This window comes from Homalodisca vitripennis, chromosome X, assembly GCF_021130785.1.
Source record: "Homalodisca vitripennis isolate AUS2020 chromosome X, UT_GWSS_2.1, whole genome shotgun sequence".
In the NCBI taxonomy this organism is placed as follows: domain Eukaryota; kingdom Metazoa; phylum Arthropoda; class Insecta; order Hemiptera; family Cicadellidae; genus Homalodisca; species Homalodisca vitripennis.
Genome location: NC_060215.1, coordinates 66,502,030 through 66,527,175, shown reverse-complemented (window position 1 = coordinate 66,527,175; position 25,146 = coordinate 66,502,030). Strand labels below are relative to the sequence as shown.

At 33.1% G+C, this 25,146-nt stretch overlaps 1 protein-coding gene across 3 annotated transcripts in view; it reads left to right on the top strand.

Annotated features, from left to right (window-relative positions):
• Positions 1–21,963: 21,963 nt before the first annotated feature.
• LOC124369105 (laminin subunit beta-1) overlaps positions 21,964–25,146 on the top strand; it is a 109,637-nt gene continuing 106,454 nt past the window's right edge. For 2 of the 3 annotated variants that reach the window (XM_046826853.1, XM_046826851.1), the window contains exon 1: positions 22,280–22,821. The gene's annotated coding sequence lies outside the window, so the exon portion shown is untranslated. Of the gene's footprint in view, positions 22,193–22,279; positions 22,822–25,146 lie in introns of those variants that run through there. The other variant, XM_046826852.1, reaches the window with a different exon arrangement.

Sequence of the window (25,146 nt, the reverse complement as noted above, 5' to 3'; positions counted from 1 at the left end):
GATCAACATTAGTCACTGGTCTTTTAATTAATCATATTTATTAATAATCAGTAAACCTTTACAACGGTACAAGTACTAGGTACCTATTAAGCTCACCATGCTCATCCTTAATCTGTACTCGCCTTAAAGTGCCTACTTTTATCTGAATTTTCAAAACTTCTATAAAATACTTGCTGGAGTTGTTCCTGTGACTGATCACTGATTACGTTTCACTTCCTATAATCATCCTCTCCATAGACCTCTTCAAGGTCTTACTTGAATTGACAGGGTACAAATGATTTCAAATTACATAAATATGTTTCAGTGTTTTAATCCATATTGAGTACTTCCTCAGCAGACACTGAAATGTGTAAACTCTGTCATAATTTAAATTTTTAACATATCTTAGTGGCCAGCAGGTTCAAAAATTAAGTTGTCTATCAGAGGCTTTGGCTCATCTTTGCCACAAATTTATTGCCAGTTCTTCAACAAATCACTTAACAAACAGTATGAAGATTCTCAGAGAAAGCACACAATAGCAGCTATCACAATATGGGACAATTTGAAAAAATTAATTTTACGTAATAATAATGTACTATCGTACATAATAATTTGAAGTTCTCTTGTATTGAACATGCTTAGTACTCACTAAATTCACAACAGGGCTGTTGATTTGTATTGTTTTGTTGATATTTTTGTATTCTATGTCACTATAGTTTGTTTAAATTTCCATCAATAGTTAATACAGAACTATTGAGTTAAACTGGAGACATTAACGCTAAATACTAATCTTTTCTTGTAAAATAACAAAATTTCTATTACATTTCTGTTTGTGACCAAAGAGAAAATTCCTTTTATCCTGTATTAGTTATAAAATAATATCAGTTATTGATTTAGTGTATACTTATTACTACACTTTACTGGAAGTAAATATTTTCGATAACAGTTTTGTATAACCTATTGTATAAAGTGTGATCTTCCCAGTCCTGCCGCCAGTTGTTGTTAAGTATTTAAAATCAGCTGGTGTTATTCAGTTTGCAATATGTGTAAAACATATTGTCATTTGGTAGTTAAATAATTGTTTAAATTTTAATATAGAGTATATAACGATGTTTCTTGTTTTGCAATCTGAAGAAATGTGTCATTCATAACTCATACCAAAAGTGCTTTTCCAGTACTTGACTTAATTTCTGTAAAACATAATCATGTATCAGAAAATCGCCTTTTTTGGCACTTGTGATGAAAATGTATAATGCTGTTAAATGGGCCATGTATATGGTTATTATAAGTAAAAGTATTAATTTCAAATAGTCTTAAATTACTGTTTTATTTAGAATGATGAAAATAATTTGTCTTGTCACAAACATAATACAATATAATATAAAATACAGCACATATTTGAAACTCAATAAGTTAAAAGAATATATTGGAGAAAATTTCAGTTTTAAATATTTTAAGTGGCATAATACTTTACAATATTTAATTCTTTATTGGGACATAAAAATGTTTATTATGACATTTTTAATGTTATTTCCACCAATAAACTGTTTTTATAAGTTGCCTTTATTTTCCAACAAGACTGTATTATTTTCTTCATTTTTTAAACATAAAAGTGTTTTGACAGTATTGTCTTCAAAAAAAACTTTCTTATGTTTGTTCCTAGAGGTCAGAAATTTATTTTATTCTTTTATGTATATACTCAAATCTTTTACCTTCATTTTTCAAATTTTTAAAGCACTATATATTTTAAATGACTCTGAACTCTATATCTTTCCAAAACTTTGTTCCTTATTACCTTAGCTTTTAGCTGCTGCTCTTCTGTACTTTAAAAACAAATGTTTCCTTACTTTTTGGGAAACACTCTTTACCAATCAGTATTTCTATTTTTATCTTACATGAGTGTTGGTTGCATAATTATCATAGTTCCATCTCTGATAAGTACTCTGACTTACATTTTCGGTCATTCTCGCTTCCAAAGCCGTCTGTAATACATATCATTGTTAACAAGATGGGTTTTTCTTGTTGGTGCATATCATTATTTCGTGTGTAGCTGACCCTGGGAAGTGCCTTCTACTGTAAGTAATCCACCTATTGTATCGTACATCAATTATATGTACACATTTTTTAATGTTCAAGTGAATTATCCACCTATATAAGTGTAACAAATCTACCAATTGTATTGTACAGCGATTTTATTTACAAATGTTTGAATGAATTATCCACCTATATACGTGTTTTTGTAACCTATATAGTATTTGGTTTTTTTTTACCTGTGTAACCAAGCAGTGTGCAAAAATGTGATAGTATATTCTTTTACTAAGTCTTGGCATTATTATCATATTTTACAATCATTTTGAATTTCCTCAGAGTGCTCCTGTAGGCTATTATTGCTCAATTGGAGACGCTTTCCATAAAACAAGTAAAGAATTTCCTTAGTAGTATGAGTTAATCACTTCTGCGTTGTGTGGCTATTGAGGAACCAATCATGATTGTATTATACAACACCCGGACGTTCATGTGGGCTATGTTCGGCTGCCCAAAGATCAGCTTATACACCAATGTGTATCAGCTGTGTATACCAATTCAAAGTTGCTGTTCTCTTTTTTTTAAGCTCCAGATTAGATTTACACACCTTTTTTGGGAAAGACTTCTCAAATAAATCAAAACTTTATGAAAGAATTTTTGAAAACAAATACAGGCTGACTCATTCTGTCCCAAAGTTGCCATAAAATCTTCATCCACCAACATTTTTCTAAACTTTACTATTTTAATTTTTGTTATTGGCCTAAACACAACCTGCATTTGATTTTTTACCAAACCATTAGTGTACATACACAAACTATCTAAATATATTTTAAAATACAGAGCATCATGATCAGATAAATTTGGTCTCAGAATCTCACACTTATACAGTAGAACCCCTCATATCCAGCCTCGGTTTTACCGCACCTCGGTTTATCCGGTCACTTCCCGGAAGCCAATAACGAAATTTATTTACCACGGCTTGCAGACGCGCAGTTGCACGCACTAGTCTCCCACGACTCTTGCGTTATTTTGGTGTATCTATTTTTTTACATTTTCCTGTGTTGTCCTCAGTTGAGCTAATAGGTTTAACCTGTAAACAGTTCGTTGATTATTTCCAGTGCGGTTAGTACAGTATAGTACAATTGTTTTGTTTCGTCAAGTGCTGTGTACTGTAGGTTGGTTTATCCGGCCGAATCGTTATCCGGCCAGGGGCTCGGTCCCTTGGTGGCCGGATATGAGGGGTTCTACTGTAATTTTGAAAATTTATATTGATAATTATATTGTCTAAGCAATTTGTGCAATACATATTATATTGTGTGAGTATATTTAAAACACTATTACCACTATTTTTTTAGTTAAAATGTCAAATTCTGCATTTATATCTCCACCTATAACAATTTTACATTTTAGGCCTATTAAGTATCTTAAAAGTACTTCTAGAGTTTGCAGAAAAATATCAGTCCTTCCCTTTGGTGATCTATAAAGTGAAATTATTATTAAATTTTCATTAACGAGTTCTATACCAGTAACTTCAAAATGGAGTTCTTGACAATACATGCTTAAATCTATTGTTTTAAAAATAGAATTGCTCTCAACAAAAATGCTCACACCACCATGGTTATGCTGGCTGCGACAAAAACTGTTTCCCAGTAAAAATTTCTCTGGAACTAGAAGCCCAACTTCTTCTGACCGCAACCATGCTCGGCAATGCAGACCACTGTGCAGTCATTCATGTTTATCACTACTTCTAATTATTCCATTTTGCTCTTAATTCCTTGTATATTTATAAATAACAACTAAATCTGTGCAGAATTCTTTACAACAGTACGCTCAATAGTATCTGTGTTATTATCACACAATGCTATTTTGTTAGCTCTTCTTCCTTGTCCCTTAAGTTTAAAGTAATTTCACTGTCTGTGGTCACTTCAGCGGGATTACTAACTATTTTCCTATTTATCACATTGATAATTACCTGTGTCAACCATCTTTTACCCTTGATGTTAAAGTGCATGCCATGGCGAGTGAAGAGTTCTCTACCAGCATTGTTTGCTTCTACCAGTCTTACATTATTATATCTCTTAACTATTTTACTTCAAAATTGGTTTTTTCGAATTTTTTTGTTTACACATGACCACTCAGGAAGGTCGTATCGGTTTGGTACATCTACTAAAACAACATTTTTTTCTTTAACTTGATTTACAGTTTCAGAGATACCAATTAAAAACTCTTTTGATTCATTGTGGGCTATGTCATTTGTGCCTGATGTAATGGCTAATATATCTTGTTCTTTAGAAACCTCATTTGTAATATTTTTCCTATCACAAATTTGCTAGGTGCATCCATTTTGTTTAACAAATCTTACTGCCTCAAAGCCGTCTTGTAATCCGTTCAAATGCCAGGCTAGATCTCTGCCATGGCTATCTGCACAAATCAACATTCTGTTCCTTTGACCGCTGCTCTGTACCTCCACATAATTTTCCACACTTTCATGTGTGTTGTCATCAATTTGGAGAACATGAAACAGATTTTCATGTAACAAAGCTGTTTGTTACAGATTACTTAAGTTTTTGGTTTTTGTTTACTGTTTGTATTGTGAACTAATGGAGTTAACTGTTTCAAACACAAAGTTTCTGGTAAAGAACCACAGCAAGCTAAGTCTGCTCTTTCGGTGTTTAGCTTTCATGACTGTAATAAATTCCTCTACCGGGGTTTTCTTTATTTTTGTCATTAAATTTTCCATTTTTACAATTTCTTCATTATTTTTCAATAACATATGCTCCAAATGAACTTTTTTACTTTTTAAGTTATTTATTTCTTGTGTTTGAAGTAAGTCTTCATTTAACGTTTTCACCACTTCATTCATATTTTTTAATTGTTCTTCTAAAACCTCATTAAGTTGTGTTCAAACATTTAACACACACCCATTTTATTTTTGATTTCTCAATATTACGGAAATCATCAAGAGAAAAATGTGTAGACTTAAAATAATACCAGCTCAAGCACTCTGAACAAAGTATAGCCCTATCATTTTTTTTAATAAATAAATAAAATTTGGATGAAACTAAATTCTACAATAACACTCAATGAGAAACTTCTCACAAAATTTGTAAAATAAACAAGTAGATAAGGTCTGATAAGAAGTACAAATAGATAAGGTCTGATAATCTACTGAATCTAGTTATCAGTAGCAGCTCAAAGCCAGGTCCAAAGGTGAGCACTGCCTCATCTATAGAGAGGTCCCTCCTTATAACTGTCCCATTTAATCTTGCTTGCAATAATATACCAATATTTTCAGAAACTTATTGTGAAAAATATAAAAATGTGAGACATTACCTTGATGTTGTTAAAGCTGTTTATTTGTAACTGTACCTGGTGTCAAACTGAACAATAAGGTGTAAATTTCGTTTACAATTTCTTTAAAAAACTAATGAAACTTCTTAAAAAATCAGAGAGAACAACATGAACACAAACACCACACAGAATTACCCCTACCAATACAGGGTGTGATGACAAAATTTGCATTAAATAAATTTGCCAGTGATCATTCTGTAACCAAGTCTTATGTACTATGAATCACTGTTAAAACCAAAATTGTAGAATGTTCTCACCATACCAATCATTAGTCTGGGAGTCAACAACTCACCCCCTCCCTCCCTCCCCAACCAATCTGTAAACTGAGTTTTCACACCAGGCATGTTGAACCAGGAATCACTCTCGCCCACAAATATTTTTTAAACATTTTATAACTGCTACCCTGTTAGGAAGAACTGTCTAAACATCGGTAGAGCGTTGTGTCACTGTTTGGGCCACTCAACTTGGCATGAACAGTTGATTTTTTATCATAACTTAAAAGTTCTGTCTGCTAAGTTCTCGTTAGTTTGAGTTTTATCCATAAAGATCGTCATAATTTTTGTATTTATCATATTGTAATACATAAGCATTGTCTTTTTGTTGGAGGTTTAGTTTACTTTGTATTTTGTTACTGGGATATAATAAATACCACTGCTTATAATACACTCATTTAAATATTAAAAACGCCCATAACTCTTGTAATGTACAAGCCTAAGTACCATAGTTTTCATTTTTAGAAATAGAAACGCTGTTCATAACTGCCCATCATGACTTCTTAACTTCTTCATTTCTTCTTCTTATTTCTTTGCTATCTTCTTCTTACTAATTCATCTCCCCTTATCTTTGACCAGATTGTATAACTTCGTTTTCACAATTCCAGTAACTGCTCCATTTCTCATTTTATTCAAATTCAACCTCTTTTTCTCTCACACCATTGAATGTTTATTTGGTAGTGTTCACATGATGTTATGTATTTTAGTGTTTAACATTTTTTGCATATCGTTCTCTGTCCTTAGTAATCTTTAACTCCTTTTCAATAAATTTCACTCTATGCCTATGTTGTCTTTCTTTGTCTGACTCTCTCTCTCTCTCTCTTTCTGTGTTTCGATCACTTTACTATATGATATTTTTCTAGCACAGACAATTTTTAAATGTATTTTAGGCTGAAAAATGTGTTATTATTTATATGAGATATTTGTTTAAAATAAAAATAGTTATTTGTTCTGAAGTATAATTTATTTTTTTTTTAGTGTTTTGTGAGTTTGAATTGAATGTGATCGTATTGTTAAAGAATAACAACTAATTTCACATACAATTCTTTTTCCAAAAGATAATTAATGGCTTAAAATGGAAAATAAAAAGTTGTACCTAATTGACAGCTGCATTAAAAAACCCACAATACCAACTTCTATATTTCTACATTATGTACCTATCTATAGGAAATAAGCCGAATTGATAGTAAAAAAGAAGACTTTGAAAAGATTTGACCACATAGTTCGTTATATTTCACTAAAACGTTGCCAAATAATGACAAATATTTTAAACCATTAATACACAGGTTCACACTTTTAGTTCATGTGAGATAAGTGAACATGACAGGAAAGAAGTTAAGATAGTGCTGTCACAATAAGCTAAACAAAGAGCTCTTGTTTTGAGGTTCAACAGGGTTAGATTCTTGCTTATCTATTCATTTTAGTGTAATACTATTTTATTCAATATAATACTACAGTGAAAGTGAATGAAAATATACAGTAAAATTTGTATTTAAAATTATTCAAATATCTGGGATTAAATTAATAAAAAATGACTCACTACTACATAATATGTGTGATGTAACTCTACAAAATTCCGAGGCATGTAGAGAGATGCTCCCTCATCCGCTTTGGAACCATTTTCAAATATATCAACTGGCAGTGAATTTTAGAAAAATGTATATTAATAATTAAAATATTGTGATTTACATTAATTAAGAAAACAGGTCACTGATATTCTAAAATACTTGTTATATATGCTGTTAAGTCCCTATTGTAAATAATTGAAATCTATTTTCATCTTTATATTGTTGACTTTGAATTGACTCTTGCGGTGATAACGCACAACCTGAGAGTAAAATAATTACTGTTTCTTTTACTATGCTTTAATAAGTAGGTCTGTAGACTAAATGATTCTTCTGCCATGAACAGAAATATACAGTATATACTTTGCTTGTAGTAAAATAATACATTTTAAAATTATTAGTAATATTGTAATTTTAAAGTAACAAATTTTTCTATTTCATTATGGATATTCTATCACCATTTAAAAAGTTTAATAGAAATATATTAAAGAAGTGTAATATGGTAGTGCACATCTTTTAGTTGTATGAAAAAATTTACTAATTTTATTAATTTGGATTTTTCTTGGTAAATACTTATGTTTCAACTATTTATTTACTTGCATTCTGCAAAGTTAAAGGTGCCTGTGTACTGTATGTTCGTTTATAAGAAAGAAGGTAATCATCCCTAGACGTAAGCAAAGTGAGGGAGGCATAGTTGTATAAGCAGATGTCTAACTTACGTGTACGACCCAAACTGTATGTTTTACTAGTGCCCTAAGTTACTTTACCACCGTTCTTTATGTTTATTGTTCTTATTTTATTTTTCACTTTGCATATTACTTAATATTTAGTTGGTTTTACCACTTGTATTGTTGATCACTAAAAATAGCATTGTTTAATGAATAGGAAAGATGTGGCTTATTTGTAGTTGTTATATTTAGTTATAAAATGGTTTTGTTTCATTTAAGATATTTACAGCTTTCAAATGCTTAAATACAGTCAATTGTTATTTGATGTAGGTAATTCAATCAAGGGTGACTTCTTAGATACCCCAAAGATATTTAAGCCAAGCCCAACGTAAAATTGAACAAACATGTCTCAATAACCAATAAATAATCAATAACCTATCAAGTATTTAAACCTCTATTTAATACTTAGTACAGTAATACAATTAAAGTTAAAATTCTGGATGTTTAGCTTTTGGTAAGGATTTTACATGATCAACATTTATGTCGTTCTTAGAAAAAGCTCATGTTTCTTAAGCCACCATTGGGGCATGTTAGCTTGGTCTTGGTCAGTCACACCACTAGTTGCCACACTTACTGTAGAAGCTAGAAAGCAGAAGACATATTCCTTAAAAATATTAATTCTTGTATTTTAAGAATGTATAGATGTTTTACACTGATTAATTTACACTAACAATTTTAAAATGTGTTGTGAAATCCTCATCCTTCAATAACATATGGATCTCCTTTCCCATTTCTTAGATGATCCAGGATCTATACACAAAAAGTAGTACTGATACAAATTTATAAATGGTGTAAGTTATAGTATCGCAATTTAATATAAATATTTATCTTACTATAACTTAACTTATAGTTAAACGTTAAAGAAACTTTCTCTAGTTTTAAATTGCCGATTTTAACAATTTTTTATTTCTAATGTCCTTCAAATTGAAGCTCTATTGCGATGCCAACCAACGGCCCAACACATTTAGGACTGGGGGAGTATCCAAACTGATCCTTAGTACCTGAAACTCTTCTAGTCATTGTAAACTAGTGCTAAAAGGATAGCATTTTTCATGCCACACTAACGTTGATTAACAGTTATCTACTCAAGCAAGTTGTAATCTATGCAAATAATCCAAGGATCGACATCAGAATATCAGTGGCTGACTGCCTAATGCCTATTGTAATTAGTTTGATCATAATGTTTCAGATATGATAAGATTGGTATAAAGAATAGCTTGAATATTTTACTACCCGTATTTAGTAATTATCAGTGTTGCTTTATTACATTGGTTTTATGTTGACTGGGTGTGCAACAAGAGCAAAGTATTACAAGGGACTGTTTGGGGGTTCTGCCTCCTCCCACCGCAAAAAAACTTTAACTAAACGTGCATGTTTGATCATAATAAGAAAACTAGTTTTTACAATGTAATGTTAGTAAAACAAGATAAATTACTATCTTTAGATATGTCTAATCTGATCTTTTCCTCAGGTAGATAACTAACCTACGTTAAATACAGGGGACAATTGGGCAAGTGAATACACCATTCTCCATGACCTTAAGGAACTATTATGAGAATGCAGTGAAATCTAGACAACCTAGGTCACCTTGAAGCTTTTTATAAATCCCTGATCTGCTTCAGCAGATTTAAGAAATGCCCTGTGAAGGTGTTTTCACCAAATCAGAACAGTCGCTTTGCAACCACAAATTATGTGTATGACAGTCTCCTTGAACTTCATCCAGAAACAACATTTGTATGATTTAGAGATACCCATCTTATACAAGTGGTAGTTAGGTGAGCAATGTACTGACAACACAACAGAGAATAAGTGTATGTAGTTGTGACCATTTTGAGATTATTGTATTGCCTAGATTGTGACGATCCCATACATATATTTTGTAACGGCAATACAGATTTTGATTCTGAATCTGATGACCAGTTTCTCAAGTCTAAGAATAGCTTTCACTTGTCTCATACCTTGGAGACTTTTCTAGTAGAGGGAAATTTCTATAGCCACCCATTCTGTCAAAGAAATTTTAACTTTACATTTTGCCAATGCTTCCTAACTGTCTGATAGTTTGAAGAGCAACCACACCAAAACGCATAGCATCTTAAATGCTTTTTATCAAGGACAATGGTTACATATATAATATCATTCGAAAGGGCGACCTTACTGCCCCCTAGAGACAGAGGCTGCAGGTTAAGCTTTTGCCGTTAGATAAAGGGAACTATAGTAGTTTTTGAGGGGTTTACACTTATTCTCTCTCCTCTACACACTATTTATTCCTACACCAAATTCAGAGCTTTCTTAGTTTGTTAAATTAATGCAGTCTCATGCTTACCTCTTACTATAATGACAATGTCATCTGTGTGGCTCTGTTCTTAAGCCTTTGTTATTGAGTCTATTTAATAGACCATCAACAACCAAGCATCACAGAAGAGACAAAATAAGTGAAGGACAAAGGTGAATGTGTGAAAATATGCTGCTACCTTCCCAATCCCCTTCAATAGTAAAAAATCAAATTTAAAGTAAGGCCAAATTAGTCGACACCAAGTATGTACATAAGGCTGCTTTTTAACAGATAAGAAATGTCAATATAAATTAATTTGAGATTCTTAAGACTGTAATTCTTTTACAGTTGACCATAATTTTACTTAAAAATAATTGTGTCACTGATAAGTTAAGTGACGCTCAGTCGAAGATGACAGCCGCTATGTGTGGTGTAGTACTCTACTTTTATCTGTTTTGTTTTATTTTGCTACCTTCTTCATCTGTGTGATTATAATATTAGATAGTATTTCTTTAGTTAATTCATAAAGACATTGCTGGATGCATATAAATTGGTTCAACGAGACGGTTTAATAATTTTTAATATGCTCTCATCAATAACGGGGTACCTGTGACTACCAGACTTCAGACCGACTGGTGGTTTTCCGTTCTCAGGGTGATAGTGACCGTGATAGTAATTGGTTTTATATACATACATGCAGTAGGTGCCCACACCTTCTTTACCGCCCTTGGATCAACTGCACATGAGGTTAACCATCCCCATTTCAGGAAGTGATACACATCAATTTTAGCTGTAGTCAGTACAATAACAATGAACAAGTCATTAAAAGTTAATGCTTCTATTGTTTTAGTTGTGATTTACATCTTGGGCGGTACAATATTACCTTTATTATTATTATATTTTGTGAGTATAGCATATTGTATTTTGTACAATTAATTCATACAATGAGTGAAATGAAACATAAATAAGTTTTGGTGACTATGAAACAAACATTAATGGCTGGCTATACATAACATTAAGCTCATTTCAATATCTTATAGCCTAGGGATTGTATAATGGTGATTTTTGTTTTAAGCGATTTTTCCTTTATCCAACCAAGTTTGGTCCCGAAGGTGGTCAGTTAATAGGGACGTCTACCCTACTCATACATAAATAAGGTTAATGATATAATCAAGAGTCTTCATAACATATTTAAAGTAATCAATAAATAAAAAAAGATTGTAAATAATAACTTAACCATTTTATAAGCAATAAGTATAGTATTTATTTTGAGTGCTTATTAATACAAGAGCTGTCAGAAAGTAATGCTGATTTCCTCCTATGGTTCATAGAAAGGATGATGCCATGTTCTGTCCAACCATTACCATATGAGGACTAGTTTTGGATAATCATGTATAATATTTATAAAATACATTAATGTATATTGTTATTTGCTTTAACTCATGAGTGTCCCATATGATTTAACAATTCCCATAGAAATGTTTTCAATGGACTTGCAGAGCTATTGTGTAATATTTATGAGGGATGGGAATAGAATCAACAACAATTAACATTTATATATGTAAAAAGTTAACCAGTAACAAGAAAAATAGAAAACAGGCTTACTGCTTTAATCGTTAGCTGTAACAATAAAATGGGATTATGACTATACGATTGGAGGCTTATAAGCTTTTGGACAAGTCACTCTTCTACTACTATATCAGGTATTTTTGACGTATGGGAGGGTTGACATGGTTATAGCTGAATGTTGACCTCTTTAAAATTTAAAGTAATTGGCTAGATCTTCAGTATTTTATTTTTAGTCACAACAGTATAAACTCAGTGTAAAAATATTGTAATTCACTAGGAGGCATCTGGTATGCATTCAAATTCTCAGTGTTAAACCTCATATTTTTCAGAACTATCTTCCAAGACAATAATTTTACACACAGAATTTGGACATCTACATAGCATTACTTTCTGAATAGCTGAAGTTTATTTTATTTGTTGTATTTTTAAAGTTCAATTTAATAACATATAATATACCTTTTTCTTAGGGCTATGCATTTATTGAATTGTTTTTTATGGCGTTTCCTCCTTAATCTAAATTGTTACCCGTTTTATATTTGTAATTAAAAGTCAGGTTGCAACTTGTTAGTAACTAAATAACAATGGAATTATTTAATAGTTACTTTAATTCATAATTTAAAGGAAAAATAATACGTCTTAAAATTTAATTTTTGTATTCAGTAAACCAAGTGATGTATAATTATTCATAGCTTAAAACCAAAATAATTACTTTTTAACCTACTGATGTGAATAAAACTATGAAATATTTTGTTTATTATTTAAGTACGCCATCTTAGTTTTTCATTTAAGTGAATGTGATAATTGCACAGCCCTATTGTATATTCCCTCGAGTTTGTGCATTGTGGGTTCCGTCCTTTACTATAGTTTTACAGAATAAATTATTAAAATATGTTTTGTATTTTAAATAAATTATGAATATTTAGTTGTAAGTGTTTATGTATCAAAACAATATATTGCTTATACCAAAAAATAAATATTTTGACGTTATGTTGTTTATTCTTAATGTGTTATGAGTACCTTTATGACCACCATATTTTTTACATTTGGCCCAGTTGTAATTATAGTGTAACAATGCTTAAACAGCAACTAAGAAAATGAATATATGTGTGTATACACATGCAAATGTGAGCGTATACAGTCAAAGATATATAATCATACAAAACTATCACAAATATTCCAACTCCTTATTGAGAATATTACTTCCCTAGCATAATATCATCAGCTTTAAGTAAGTACTGATTTGAAATTCCCATGCTGCAGCGCTAAGGTTGGTGTCCCGTACTTGTGCACTGTGTACCTTTATCTGTTAGCAAGCCATAGACTTTTATGGCAAGAATTGATTATTTTTACATCTGTTAATGAATATTTTATTGCCCCCAATCAATTGAGAATCCCACTGACTGTGAAATACGTCCTGTTATTTGTTCACTTCTATTTCCTTGAAAGGTGTCCTGAGTTCCATCCCTCCACCTTTATCCATCAAAAACCAAATAGAGTGTATCCATATTTTCATCTCACACTGTAAGTTTGTAAAGTAGGCCTTTGAAGTTTAAGTGCTTAGCAAAGGGCCTTATAAGAAGAAACAAATCTATTGTGACAACTTATTGAGTAGTAGGTTATAAACAGTAGGATTCTATTCAGCTAGCTGTTTTTCAACCCATTAACCAGCAGACAGCCAGATGGCTGATAGTAGACTTCAGGCATTTAAATACATTATGGCTACCCGGCCTTCAGAAGTTGAACATAATTTATCAGCAGGTGCAATGAAAAAATTGCATCAGCTTTAGTTATTGAAAAGGTAGTAGGAGGCACTTTACCACTGCTATGTTTTTGCTAAATTATGTGTGCCAAATGAGTTTTACAAGTGTGTACCAAATCTGTATTGAGTCGAGCTTAGTGATGTTTTAAGTGGCAAGAACAAGATTACAGTATTAAAAAATGATCCTTTTCCATAAACTTTTCTTTCCCATCACCATGGTTTAGTACATATTTGTTCACAAGTTCTTAGTTCATGCTAAAAACGTATAATACAGAACTAGAACAGTCATCCCAAAAAATTCAAGCACTTCTTCAAGAATTTAAATTTTCTAATATCTGATATTTAAGCCAAATTTCCTATTTGTAAGATTAGCAGACATCTTGTAAACAATGTTAAAATGACGTTGGATACTCTGAAGTTTATATGTCAGTGTTAATAAATCTAACACATTGTTTTGGACTCATGTGCAATGGCAATATAATTACTGATAGAGAAAATTCCAAAAATATTTCTGATTTTCATGGTGTCCCGAGTTCCATCTGTCCATCTTTATCCACCACAAATTAAACAGTGTATCCATACTTTTAACTCACACTGTATAGTTTGTAAAATAGGCCCTTGAAGTTTAAGTGCTTGGCAAAGGGCCTTATAAGAAGAAACAAATCTTCTATTGTGACAACTTATTGAGTAGTAGGTTATAAACAGAATGATTCTATTCAGCTAGCTGCCTTTCAACCCATTGGGCAGTAGGCAGCCAGATGGCTGATAGTAGATTTCAGGCATTTAAATAAATTGGGGTTTTGTGACCTTCAGAAGTTGAAAAGTTGAGTATAATTTGTTCACTTCTATTTCCTAGAAAGGTGTCCTGAGTTCCATCCATCTTTATCTGTGGCGTTTACCACATTTAATTATTTATTTCTTGGATTCGATCTCAGACGCGTTGATGGACTCTAGTCCAGGTTAATTAGGTATTTATAATAAAAACTCTCCCTTGGTTGACAGAATAAAACAATATACTCGTACTTTATTTGTTAATCGATTGGAAATTGATTTTATAGCTTAATAGAAATTTAGAGCGGGAGAGAGCTATATCACTCGAGCTTAACACGTTCAAACCCCCGGCACGATTGGGACTGCTCTGAGAACAACGGACTTTCACCCAGAGTGGCGTCGCAGACGCTACACTTCATCAACAGAATCAGTACATTCCTGCTTGTTTACTGCAAATTAACTGCACAGCTGCTCTACATACGGAAGGTTTCCAGGCTTACTGGTGACAGACCTGGACTTAGAATTCATATGTTAAATTAAATTACGTATCTTCTCCTTCTGCATTGTTTAACCTAATACGACCGAATGCATTATATTTATTGTTCATTATTACAATTAAATCATTTAATGTTATGTTGAATAAAAATAAAATATGTAACTGATAATTTAATATTTTGAAATGGTTGATTGAGACCGTATGAGATGTTACCAGTGTGGCCTTACAACTATATGCTGGAGGTCGTCACACATCTATCAAAAACTAATCAGAGTGTTAACTTACACTGTATAATGTATATATGCAGGGTGTTCACAAACTTTCTGGTGATATTTTGCGGATATATATATATATATATGTATCTCGGGAACTCGGGACACCATGAAAATCAGAAATATTTTTGGAATTTTCTCTATCAGTAGGCTAATTATATTGCCATTGTACATGAGTCCAAAACAATGTGTTAGATTTATTAACACTGACATATAAACTTCTGAGTATGGCGACAATATTTTCAATGATGAAAATTGGGGAAAACATTTGAGTGGAAACTGACTTTTGGGTTGGGCGAGGGAATATTGAATTATTACATATTACTCATTTATTTCCACAAGTAGTGGTTTATTTTAAAGTATAATTGCAATATTTCCTTCTGGAAATATATTTTAAATCAATATATTCTTTAAGTATATTTTATACAAAATACTATGGCATCTAATTAGAACGTTATGTATATTAGTTGAGAGCATCTAATTAAAACGTTTTGGTTATTTATTTTAATAAATATATTTCAAGAATGGATTGAGGGGATAGTTATATTTCAAATCATCACTATCTTTAATGAAAATAATATTATACTCGTACTACTTCCGAGTTATCAGTTTTAAATTTATTAGGAACCACAAAACATGTTTTATTTACTGATACCTCAAAATAGTTCAAGAATAAAACTTTGTGCAATTTTAATTATGAAAATGCTATGAAGCATATTGCTTTGAAAGTGTAAATGTTTTAGTACATCTTGGCGTTTTAAACATTTTCATAAATTATCCTTTGAAGGTAATTATGGACAGTAGTTTAAGTGAGTTTAACATTAAACTGGAACTTTTTGTACACTATTTACCTATAAATTCTTAAAAGAATTTTAAGATTTCCTCTGAAAGGGTTTGGAAAAATTTTGCCCGAACAATTCCCATAAACCAAAATGTTTACAACGCTCTTTCTAATCTATTCCTATCTGATTTCACTTTGTTTGTTTTAAAGTCAACAGATAAACTCAGAAAGAAAGTGTGTGTCATTTGAAGTTTTGTGTCGTAGTATCATCAGGTTATTTGGACCTATTTCTGCAACAGGTGTAATGCAATCACCAACAGGGATCATTTGCAAGAACCCTGACATAAGCAATGAAATGTACCTTCGTATTACAAAAATTGTCAAATTACGATGTTTATTACTACACTCTACATCTTATTATGTTTGGATAGAATCAATAGGGCCCAAATGAGAATCTCCACTTCAACGAAACATGAACATACAAATTGCCCCTAGTGAAACTTACGTAAGACATGATCATTCGAAGAAACTCCCATTCCACATAGTTGAATCAAGATTCGATCTCACAACCTATTAGGAAATGGGCTCGACTGTGCTAGGCGAGTTTATAAGTGTCTGAGTAGGTCTGACCTTCGGTTCTAGACCAGATGAAGCTACCGGAGCTACTGACTGAATGTTTACATGAACATTGAGGGACCTTAAAAACCTGAAACAAAAATTATGTGGTTGTTCAGTATTTTCTGTGTACATGAAAAGAGCATATTGGATTGTTAATACACTAATAACTTTGAACACTTTCAAGGTGAGTATGAGATTGTTGGATATTTGATTATTTTGGATTGTTAGTTAATTTGTTTGTTACATATAATCTTTGAAAGTTTGTATTGAAGAGAAAAGAGAGATTTCTGGAAAATAATGTGGCTGGAAAAGGCATTTTATTTTAAGAGGAAAGGCAGTGGCTGGGTGAAGTGAGGAGGATAGAAGAAGAGGCCAGAAACGTGGCAGAAAGGTGGTTTTAGAAAAGGAAACGAAATGGAACACTGGGAGATCTTTATCTGACAAAATTGTAAGTTGTGGTAATTACTCCCAGTCAGTGACAGTAGTGCTGTAGAATATGAGTCAGAGCAGGAAAGAAAAAAGCAATTGAGGACCAAAGTCAGACTGCAGGCAAAGACAGGAAAACCTAAAAAGGAAACGCTGAAAGGGGGAAAATGAGAGGGATCAGGATGTAACGATATACAAAGACAACAATCCGCTACATAATCTGACAACCACCTTGTTAGATCTCAGGTTGATGCCTGTAATAGTTTGTCTAAAATTGTAACCCGAAAGAATGTCTAATATGGCAATATAGTCTTTTTTAATCACTAGCATGATGACATTAAAATCGCCAAAAACAAAATTGGTGAAACCGTCAGGACTAAAGATCAAAAGGTTAAGTCAGATAAAAAAAATTGAGTGATTGTCGAGACAGAATGTAAGGGAGGGCTCTGGAGAAAGTAGGCATTAAAGTAGGAAAGCCAAATAGTAAGAAATCAGTCATAAAGGGTTATAGTTAAGCTGTAAGAAGGCAGCAACAGCCTAGAGAATGATTTCAGGGTGGAATTTCAGGTACGACATAAGGATAAGGAAGGGGAGGACCAAGTGTAGGAAAGAGATGCCATCTGGTAGTTGAGTGTTCAGTCAGACGGATAATTGGCTGTGGAGAAAAGTTAAGGAATTCATTGAATGAGAAAGCTGTATGATACAATATTTTGTTGATGTACCTAAGTGCTACAAATTCCAAAGATATTGCAATGTGGCAAAATCCAGTTGTTCCCACTGTACAGAGGATCATAAGTTTTAGGATTTTTATAATAAAGAAGAGCGAACGTGAGGGAAGAGTAGATACGAAGCACCCTGTAATGTGGAGGGAATGATCAGTTTTCGAAAATGTGGAAAGAAATACAGCGAACAGATTGACTATGATGGTAGAGTTGGACAAATAAATGTAGGCCACGCAAAGGTCGTAATGAAGAAAATGTTAAGGATATGTAGGCAAGACAATCTTGATGTGGTACTGATCTAGGAGCCATGTGTAAGAAAGATAACATCAGTGTGCATGATGAAAAATGGTTTTCTACAAGAGACGTGAGGAGGAAATAAGAGGTGCTGTTGTGGTACTAAAAGAAATATTTAATACAATGCTATTAGAGTCTAGAGAAGCTGGTGTCAGTATGAGATTAGAGAAAATAGGGAAGTCTTTAAATGTAGTGAGTGACGAATGAATCAAAGGACATCTGAGAAAGGTGAGTGAAATTATCAGGATCATCGGAGGTGATCTCAACGCGAGATTGAGATTATAGTGGAGTGATATGACCATAACAGACTGATAGACGAGAGGAAAAGGTACAAGAGATCCTGTTTGAATGGGACATGGAAGTTGCGAACCATATAAACTGATAGACATTTTCAGTGTACAATGGTTGGAGCATCAAACATTGATGTGAAAATAGGTTTAAGAGATGTGAAAAGAAGAATGAAAAACTATGAAGTAGTAGAAGAGACTCTCAGTGACCGTCGATGGATAAAATTCGAAGAACATAGGCATAATGTGTTGTACAATATTAATGAGATAAGGGAAGGTTCGTGGAATCTGAGGAAAGTAAATTGTGGAGGAATTCTGATAGGGTTATAGTCAAAGAGATAGAGAGAGTTAACAGAAATGTCCTAGCAGTGAATAAGCATACTGAAGCAATACAGTGGTTAATCAATAATGTGATGGAGAGAATAGTGCCAATATCTATTAAAGGGCAAAAAAATAAAGTGCCATGGTGGACATAATGGGAGACATGAAAGCAAGGTTAAGAAGAAATAGAAAAAGACGGATAAGGACAAGAACAGAAGAAGATGGAAGGACCTTTGTGAGGGATAGAACACATTATATATGTGAAATAATGAAAGAACTGAGAAATACATGACAGAGGCTGTTGAGTGTAGAAGGAGAAAATGATCAATGAAGAAAAGCTGTTAATACCATAATACTTTAATGGGAGAGAACAAAGAAAGAAACTGCATTCATGAGCCTACAAATAGAAATGGAACCTACACAAGTATGGTAGATAATACATTAAGCACATTGACATAAGGCTTGATGCCAGATGATAATGAAGAGAAAGGTACTGAAGAGCATGTAGGGAGTATATGTGGGTATGGAGACTGAAGGAATTGATGAACAGCAATTTGTAGAAGCAGAACTTGAAAAAACATTGAAAGAAATAAAGAATGAGAAGGTTCCAAGGTACAACGAAGTGAAAATAGAAATCTCTAAGATGATGTTGGGAAGAGTAATATCTCCTTAACCTGTTGATAAAACGAAGATTTCCTGAATTTTGGAAGAAATAAGTGGTAACAGTTTTCATTGAAAGCAAAGAAAAGATCCAAGTGAGGTGAAATCGTACAGACGAGTGACATTGCTCCCGGTACTAAGAAAGATAAGAGATGCACTAGTGGTAGGCAGACTGAAGTGAGGCTTAGCAGGGGAAGATCTTTTGTACGACAGATCGTTTGGGTTCAGTTAGGGAAGCATGAACGAAGTTGAAAAGAAGACTCGTGAGACCTCCGAATTTAAATTTTGAAGGTGAAGTGATTCAATGCAAGAAAACATGAAGTACCTGGTGTTACCTGTACGAACGAAGTTGTCATTTGAGAAGCATGTACAAAAGGCTATAAAGATGAAAGGAGTTTGTGGAAGACTAACTTGACATGCAGAGGCAAATGGAAGCATGAGTGGAAAGCAACGGATGACATTGTATAGAGTATTTGTTAAACCAATGATGTTTTACGGATGCGAGATTTGGAGAAAGGAAGTTAGGAAACAGGAAGCAAGAAGAAAACTGATTGGCACTCAAATAAAGGTTTTACTTAAAGTAGCAAAAGGATATAACACCATGTCTCATGGCGCGGTCAGAGTTTGTAATGGTGTGATTCCAATTGACCTGCTCATTGAGGAGAAGATGAAGATCTAGGAAGACAAGGAGGTAACGAGGGATGGGGAAGAAAGTAAGGTTACCAGAAGAGAAAAAACCACAAGAATTATAAAAAATGGGAAAAAAGAGAGACATTCTGTTACTTGTCGAACCGGAAGAATAGGTTAAAATAGAAATGGGAATTAGATCATTACCTCATGCAGTATCTGACAGGACATGGACATTTCAAAGCGGGCCTGAAAAGATTTAATTTCATAGAGATGTGAATACGGAAAATTGGAAACAGCTAGCCATGTGCTGGTGGAATGTCCAGAGCTTGAGCAAGAAAGAGAGGAACTTTGGGAACTGATGGCAAGGAATAACTTGAAGTGGATTAAGGAGGAATTTGGAACTGATACAGAAATGAGGAAAGAAAAAATATCCTAGCCAGAACTGCTAGAGGCAAGGACTGTCCAGGGGCTGGGGACCGCCGAAGAATTAAACTTGCCAGAGCCCCAGATGTCCTAGAGGCTAAGAGCTTTACACCGCTAACCTCATGTCAGGACATCTACTCTTTCTCGCTATAACCGTCTCCAGGAGGACCCTACACTGCGAAATAAATTGAAACACTAACATGTCTCCAAACAGATGCTTCATCTGTAACTATAAGATAGACTACGACATCTCCAAAAGTGAGACATAACTTTAGGAGTGCCGATGTCTGAGCAGTCCAAGAGGTCGGACTTTGGATCTGAAGAGATTCACAGGTTCAAATCCTATCTGTGTAGACAGGATCACTACCACTGACCTTGTACTATATCGATCGACTCTCTGCCTTATTCTATTCCATAAGATCCTCGTATAGGTTAGTTTCCTACGAGAACGAGGGGAATAAGGGTTAAAAGGGGATCGGCCTACTTTAAAGAAAACATAATATCACTGTAATAAGTCACGATATCGGAAAAAAATTTCCTCTCTGCAACCTACCTTGTTACGCTTTTCATCTATGATCTTTACGTAGCCTCTAAATATAAATTAACGATATAATTTCCTCAAAAATCACTAATTTCAATCACAATAATTTGGAGAAATCCCAAACTTTGCAACATCTTTTGTATCGTGTTTGCTGCTCCAGAATAGGGACACGTGCTTCAAGAAGGATATCGTTTATGAACATCTGAAATGATTAACCTGTTACCATATATAATTTAACTTAGCTATGATCATTAGAAGAAATTCCAATCTTTACACTCTATCTTTATTTTGCTTGGGATAGATTCACCATGGTTTAAAACAGGGATGTCATATTGGCTTAAATATTTACTGGTCTCACATGCAGTATTCGCACTGGTTCTTGGGTATAACTTTCTATTAACTTACATTTCACCTTAAAGGTTTGTGTTTATTTTTCAATGTGGGTGCAGTGTAAAGCACCAATAAAAGTGTCTAAGAGAGAAGTTCGCATGATAAATCTCGGTGAGAATGACAGGGGAGGCATTTTACTAATAAAGCTATATACCCTATTGCTCTGACGTGCTTGAAAACTTGTCTTTTTCAAAGACGGCCGATGAACGGTCTAAATGTTTAATTCTGTAAAATGTTTTAATAAACCTAAAACTCGGAATTTTATTTTAACTTTGTATAAGCGTCAGTAAAGCATTGTTGTTTTATTAGGTACTTACATTTTAAAAAAACAAAAAAATCTTCTTAGACAAACATTAAATTTTTACCCATTCTATTTAATTCAATTCAACCTCATGCGTTTTGGTTATAACGTAACAGTTGAGTAATAAACTACTATAAACTATTTCAAAATTATAGTATACTAATTCTTTTGTGTCTAATATAACCCTGTTTTATGAATTTGTTATGTAAATCAAACAGGGAAACGCGTTCAACCCCACAGTGCAATAAATTATTAAATTTCTGCGATCTATTGGCAAATAAAATCTATAACTAGAGTATTGAAAGCTCATTAATAAATTACTTTTGCGCTTGTTTAGTTGTAATAGCAATGCATACACATTATTCATATATTGGAAAAATAATATATATTAGTTGTAAGCCATAACCATGAATACCCAGCAAAACCAATGTGCCTTAATTCACAAAGAGCAACAGTCACTGCTGTTAATGCAGTAATTTATCCTTGAGAGGAAGAAGGGAAGGAAGAGATAGAGATAACAGATGAGCTGGCAACCTCCCACGAGTAACAAACGGCACTCCTCTTTCTATTTCATTCAAAGAGGCTTGTGTGTGAACATCATTGAAGTAGCCTCAGTATTTTGTCGCTTTCAGAGGTTGTAGGAGTACATTTTTCGCTATTGGCTAATTAATTTATTGTAGTTTCCGAATGAGATTGAGTACGCGTGTGTTGTGAAAAGAATTCTCAAGGACGTAATCAGGTTGGTAAAATGAACATTACAAAATTACCTTTACCAAACACCTGTTCTGTGTATAAAAGTAATCAGATGTTGACAAATAACATGTTTAGCACTTGATAAAAGTGAGGTTATTCACCTCAAGTTGTGAAAGATTTAATTGCTATAAATAGCTGTGAATGAACAGGGTAGCTGTAACGTTCATAACAATTTAACAAATTGTTGCAATTTTATCGTGGATTGATTACTCCGGTTCATTACTAAATAACCAATTGAATCTTTCGCAAGTTTAGTATTACGCTTTGACTTTTTAGCAAACATAGGTTATGTTTTTCAAAAATAAATGTGGACTGCGTCTTCTCGATCTTAAGATTATAAGAGTATATCTTATAAATCACATTTCAGAATACATTTATATAATTGTCTGAAATTATAAATTATAGCTCAATACTTAACACAGGAAGTGGATGGACCTTGACCTCTAATAAAAATCTTGTACTTATAACAGCTAGGTTCAGTTATGTGATACATTGTGAAAAATTATTTTAATCAGCTAAAAGTCTCAAATGTTCGGTTTATACTATAAAGTACCAAGTGTGATTATACAATTGACAGTAAAAAGTATAGCATGAGACAGACCACAACTTATTCAGGTATGGGATCTACCCATTTACTAGAATCCATTTACTTTAAACTGGGAGCCTAATGAAAACTGTTACCTTAAATTCATGATGGAAATTATCATATTTGTACAAATTTCACATTTAATTTGTTAGCGAGAAAAATTGACGAGGCATATTTCAACTGAAATGGAAGGTTTCACATAAATTACTTTATGTCCGATAACTATTTATTAACAACTTAATCAAGAATAAAATATATGTACTTAAGTTTTGCAACAATAATACCATGTAAAGTGTTTTAATTTTATTTTCTAATAAAACATTGTTTGTAGCCTACTGCATTTGATTGTCATGTGTGAAGAGAAAAATAATAAACTTGAAGAAATTCTTAGCAATTACTGGGCCTAATTAAATCTCTTTAATATTTTAGTATAACAATCAGATAATCCAGGTAGAAAGTAATAAACATGAAAATTAAGAATCACTGGCATGTGGGAAACAGTCAAATCAGTCTCATGCATGATAGTTTAATACATACTTTAGATAACATTGTAAATTTATTCTTATGTTATTTAATTAATTGATATAATACTCATTGAGATGGTAGCGCTTACACAGTCTGAGCTGGAAGTTAGTTGCTACCTTAAAGGACGTTTTTCTTTATGTACCAGCAGTGTGGATTAGGAGGTGCCACCGTAACCCTAACTAATGGCCAGGGGCATTTCTAGTATTTTCTTGTGGAATCATTCAATGCGATCTGATCATGGAAAAAGTGCAGATCACAAGTTCCCTTGGCCAACAGTGTGGGTTTCAGAGGTGCCATGGCACCACACCGCACTGCTAGCAGAAATATAAAAACTTCTCTTAGATAGTTTAAAAAAATTAAGCTCATATTACTCACCTCAAATATGAGCACCTCAATCCCTCTTCAGGTTGGACAAGATAAGAAGTGGCATGGCACGTGGACAATGAATCTTCTTATCACTTGGCAAGGATGGCTTTCCAACACTTAAGCTAATTTTCATGATTCTTACGTATAAGGATTACCTAATCATCATAATAAAAGAAATTGAAATTGACCCTACAATTGCTCAGAATTATCATTATTAAGTTGTTTTTATGTAATAAGCATGTACAATTATTAGTCTGTACAAGCGATTATACACATTAAAGCAAAGTCTGGTCTCTTTCAAAAGAGTATGGTAGTATCGGCAAAGATGAAAAATACTTGATCTAATTTTCCACAACAATCAGCAGCCAATCACTTGTCATAAAATATCCTGCAGAATAATTAAACCTGTAACATTAAAGATTTGTTGTTTCTCCTGAGTTGTAATCAATACACATGGTGGATTTATATTTTCTTATATTCCACTCCTGTACCCTTAGCCAAATTCTCTATGACTTTGTCAATGTCCTTCAGTTTTATAAATTGCACAGAAAACATTTAATTCCATTGTATGAAATGAATGACCATTGTCTATTGACCATATTAATTAATGATTGTGCTAGTTCAGACTCAAACCTGTGGACAGATGTAAGTCATGACCTTAATTGTTGGGTATTAATTGTGACAGTATATCTTTGTGCTAACGATGTGCCAATATTGGGTTGTGTACAATGTGAGTGGTGTTACTACGTCAATCTGATTATAATGGCAAATGTAACACATAATGTATAATATAATACCAGGTGTTTATAAATTAATATTGGAGTTTTAACGTTTGTAGTATTTATTATATAAAACTTTAAATTATAACTAATACGTAAAATTAAACAGCAACTCATGTAGTTATACTTACAAGCTTGCAAGTATTCAATGTGAGCTCCACACATGGCACACATTAGGTCAATAGCCCAGTTCTTCCCAAACTTTGATCAGTGTGTGTGTAGAGTGATTGTTGCAACAGGTGCTTCAATCCCTTTCCTTAAGTCGGGTAGATCAGCTGGTAGCGGAGGCACATATACACAATACTTTAAAATGGAGGCCGTGCGAAACAAGTGCTGTCATTAGGCCCCTTATGGTCAATCCAGTGGTCGGGTACAGTGACATTCAACTAATCGGTTACTGAGTTATGCCAGTGAGGCGGTGCATCATCTTGCTGCCAAATGAAGTTCTTTGGTTCATCTTCTTCCAATTGAGGAAATAGCTATAGTTCTAGAGCATCAAGATAAGAAATACCATCCGTAAAATATAAATAGTTTCTGTAAAACTTTCCAGTGTTCACTGGAATTGCTAATTCACGAATAGTCTTCCATACTGATTTCTGTGGGCTATGCTTGAAAGTCTCTCTCACTCGTTCTCCAGTAACCGTTGGTCGTTCTGTACTTTTCCCTTTGCAAAGGCAGTCAATA